The following is a 5,024-nucleotide window of genomic DNA, read 5'->3' as shown; positions in this document are numbered from 1 at the left end:
AGTGATGAGCACTGCCTCGGTTTTATGCTTGGCTAGTGCAAGTTCATCATGTCCATCCACAAATTGACTCGTCTGAATGTAATATCAAATGCCATTTCTAGCTCTTCGAGGTGCTTTGCGATGATCACGACAGCTATGTCATCCGCATATGCTACAAGTTTGACTCCCGTGGGCAATGCTATTCTCAGGAGGCCATCATACATGATGTTCCATAGCAGAGGACCTAAAACTGATCCCTGTGGCACTCCTCCGGAGATTTCGTACACTTCCGTACTGTTTTTCGTGTCATATTTCAGAACCCTATTCGTGAAGTAGCTCGCTACCATTCTGCGAAGGTATCCTGGTACGTTTTTTTCTTCTAGAGCCCGCATAACGCAGTCCCAATTAGCGGAGTTGAAGGCATTCTTGATGTCCAAAGCAGCCACCAAGCAGTATTTCTTCTTTCCACCCTTCCATCTTCTTCCGGCGATTGCATCCTTGGCTGTATCAACAACCAATTTGATCGCATCCAGAGTTGACCGTCCTTTTCGGAAACCAAACTGGTTCTCTGCCAGAAATGGATCGACTACAGCCTCTATTCTCTGATAAATTATCCGCTCGAATATCTTGCCGGTCGTGTCTAACATGCAGAATGGTCGATAGGATGACGGTTCTTCCGGCGGCTTTTTCCCCTTTGGAAGTAGCTCTAGCCGTTGCTGTTTCCACTTCTGAGGAAAAGTCCCTTTCTTCCGGCATGTATCGTAAACGTCCAGGAATAATGCCGGTGCTGCCCTAAGGATTGATTTCAGGGCAATATTAGGGATTCCATCCAATCCTGGCGCCTTATTATTCCCTACTCGATTGCCTGCCTCTATCAACTCGTCCAACGTGATAGTTGGGATGTCTTCAGGGTTGAGCTGCTCCAACTTGTAGGTGAATACCAGCTGTTGGGGAAACAGCGCAGTAACAGTCTTCTCTAGGAGTTGTGGACACGTAGGTGATGGCATTGGCTGGCATTTCAGGTGGGTCATAACCACCTTATACGGTCTGCTCCATGGATCTTTCTCTACTTCTGCGACCAGTTCCTTCCAGCAGCGTTTTTTGCTTTCTTTAATGGCTCTGTTTAGTTCGTGACGGGCCTTTTTATACTCTGTCAACAGCTCTGCGGAGTTAGGTCGTCTGTAGCCACGCTGAGACTTTATTCTTTCTAGTAGATTTCATAGAAATCTAACTATTCCATTGGTCCTCATGATGGAACTTTTAAATAATTTTGTTATATTTCGACTACACTCGTCGAGCTGAGTCGGAAAATGCATATAGTTCAAAATTTTATATATATATATATATATATATATATATATATATATATATATATATATATATATATATATATATCGGATATAACCCGGCTTGTCACGACGATAGCGTCGTCAATTTACAACGGATCTCTACCAAACTTAACATACTTATTCTACAGATAAATACCAAAGTCAAGTTCGAAGATGAGCTTAATCGGTCAAGTAATTTAGAAATACCAGGATTTCAAAATTTTGAAAATCATAAAAATTCATATTTCTTTACTTTCTTACTCGAATAACTTTTGAATGGAATCATTTATTGAAATTTTGTAAAATTCATTTGAAAGCTCTTTAAATAAGCTTCAATTTGAGTACCATATAATATGTGTAGTCGTAAAATTTTTTAGAAATGCTAGGATTTAAAAATTTTTAAAATTATAAAAATTCATATTTTTTCACTTTTTAACCCAAATAACTTCGGAATGGGATAACTTATTGAACCTCTGTAAATTGCATCGGAAAGCTCTTTAAATTAGCTTCAATTTGAGTACCATATCATATATGTAGTCGTAAAATTTTTTAGAAATGCCAGGATTAAAAAATTTTCAAAATTATAAAAATTCATATTTTTTCACTTTTTAACCCGAATAACTTTGGAATGGGATAACTCATCGAATCTCTGTAAATTGCATCTGAAAGCTCTTTAAATAAGCTTCAATTTGAGTACCATATGATATGTGTAGTCTTAAAATTATGTCCTATTCCGCTATGCCAATTATGAAATTTGCTATTGCACTCGTTTTAGTAGATTTCATAAAAAATCAACGATTTACAAATATCGGGAAGTTATTGTTTTCACTCCGTTTTGTAAAAATCGCATTTCGATGAGATTGATTTACCTAAAAGTTTTTGCGGTTTGAATATTCCAAAAATAGTGTTCTGTGAAATTCTTGTCAGACTTTTAAGCTTGAAAAGCACTAAAGCATAGAAAAACTATCTTTTTGAGCTCTTAGAAGTATTATTACTTCATTAATCAATCTGCTTGTACATAAATTTCCACATCATCTATGAGGTACTGTGCAAGTAAATGCGTTCCCATTTTTTTACATGGCGGGTCCCCTGTAGGCCTAAACCATGGTAATTCATCAACAGAAATTTGTAATTTTATTTCGATGTTATAGTTCATAATCCCTGGTTAAGAATTCTGATTAATAAGAATTCAGAAGCGGTCACTCCATGAAAAGTGTATATCTACATATACAACCAAATGAATTAAAATTATTGAAAAGAATTCAAATTTTATTATTTTTAATTCTTTTTAATCAATATTTTTAAACAGGGATATTTCAAATGTTACTAAGTTATTATTATTACTTCTAGATTTTTATTAAGCTCAATTCAGAAAATTTGAATTTTATATAAGTTTATTTTTTTTCTGATAGTTTTCACCTCTTTATGTTGATGATTTTAATTAAAAATTTTTATCTTCTATTCATCATCTATCTTTTTTTCGTTATGTTCTTTTCTTATTTTTTTTTTTTTAATTCTTTTTTAATATTTCTTTATTTTTACCATTTTAACTTTTTTTTTTCGTATGATATAATCTCAATTTAAGACATATTTGTTTGGTTATCAACATATTTCTTACCTGTTTCATGAAGATTTAATGAATTTCTTTATGCTATAAATTCTTTGGTCCTCAACTTTTCGTCGTTTAAGTAATAGCATAATAGGATAATAAAAATATTTCAAAATCTCATCATATTATGTCTCATGCTCTAGTCCGTAATGGCAATTGATAATGTTTTTTTTTATTGTTTAGAGTCTTATATAATTATTACTAACAAATTAAAATAAAATTATTATTATCATTAAAATAAAATGTAATTGATAAAAAATAAAAATTTATACTTATAATTCAAATGGATTTTCAATTTTAGTTTGATTGTATTGAGCAAAATTTTTCTGATTTACTTCACTGATATTATATTCAGTGACATTTTTTTGTTCGCTGATTATATATTGGATTACTTTAAATAATTTAACTAAGACTAGCAGTATCAATCATATTTGTTTATTAATTTGATATTAATGAAATGTAAGGTAAAAACTTTAATAGATGCTGATGAACTAGTATGTGATCAATCCATGTATTTGTATATCTATATTCAAATATAAGTATACAAATATATGGAGTGATAATATACTGGTACATGAGCATCTATAAGGATTTTACATTAGGTATTTTTTTGCCCTCGGGGCAGAATTAGATGTAATAACTGTGTAAACTTTCATTGTGATGATTACAATAAAAATCATACGTTAAAATCTAATTGTAATTTTTTTGATAAATAAGAAAATAATTATTATTATTAAAATGAAATCTACTTCCATTTCGGCTGCCGAATGGTCTTTTTTTGAGACACTCTGAACGTAGAATGCTAATGTGATCGTTCCACCAGTGCACCGAACGTCTTGAATTCATGCCACGTTTCCGAGACATACTGGCGTCGCAAGCCTGGGTGACTCTTCTCATTAGGCCATAATTTATAGCTAAATTTGTTATTAAAGACAAATTTGGGAACTGGGGAAATAAAGGATAAAGGGGGGAGGAGGGACCTTACTCAGTAGGAGTTTTTTTTCGGTAACTGAAAAAATAATTCAGACAGCCCAGACCGGGACTCGAACCCGGATCATTTGGTTACGCGCCAAAGGCTCTACCAGTTAAGCTATCCGAGACATTGTCTTCTCTTCAGCAGTTTCTACGATGATCGGATCGCACTCTAGGACTACTACTAAAGCAGTGAGGTCGAGAGATTTAACTGTCCACCTAACCGCGCTGGCGTTCTTGTTGACTCTTGTTAGTATACGTTGGCGTGTCACCGGTGTTAAGAAGGATCACGTCCAGTGTGGCCATTGCCTCGAGAAATGCTTTTCCACGTGTATTAGTGAACTTGCTGCCTCTGAAAAGGACATTTACCGCAGGACCAGATGACGGCTTTGTTAGTGCTGTCGGATTCCCAGGGTTGGTTACTCAGGTGTCTATAAGGCTCACTTATAAGTGCTAAGTCTGCCTCTAATTCGCGCACAGTTTGCATGAGCAGGTCATGCACAGCCTCACAATGATTGAGGTTGACCTGCAATATCTTCATGTTCTTGGCTTCGTTATCTTCTGGAGCGCTTCTTGGAAGACGGGGCATCTGTTCGTGCCTGCATAGTGAGCCGCCTTTTCTACGCCGTGCTGTTCAACACACAGTGCACATTTAGCTGGATTTTTACAACGAGCAATTTTGTGTCCTTCTTTTTCGCACCTTATGCAGTGCTTAGACCGGTCGACTTCGCTTTTGCACTGAGATCCGAAGTGCCCAAAGTCCCAGCATTAGAAGCATTGTATGGGTCTCTTCGTTGCTCTCATTCGGCAATTGACCCAGCCGATCCTTATTTTGCAATTTCCCTCCAGTAACTTTTGTGCTGCAGCTGCTGGTAGTAACACTGTGGCTGTCTGCGTCCCCCTAAAGGCTTTACGGATTTTGATTGCCTCTAGTGGGATTTCACAACTTTCTCCAGCTTCCCTCTTTAGAGCGGTCTGAATATGCTCTTTCGTCGTGTCGTCATCGACATCTCAGATCTCGATGGTCTCCTGTGGTCCTTTGCAGATCACTTTGGCCTTCTCCTTAAGGATGTCTGCGATCGTCTTTTGGAGGGCTTGGCCTTCGTCAGTGCTCTTCCTCGAAATCGTAATCAACT

This window comes from Cotesia glomerata, linkage group LG7 (genome assembly GCF_020080835.1).
Source record: "Cotesia glomerata isolate CgM1 linkage group LG7, MPM_Cglom_v2.3, whole genome shotgun sequence".
Classification (NCBI taxonomy): domain Eukaryota; kingdom Metazoa; phylum Arthropoda; class Insecta; order Hymenoptera; family Braconidae; genus Cotesia; species Cotesia glomerata.
Note: the sequence above shows the minus strand (reverse complement) of the source record.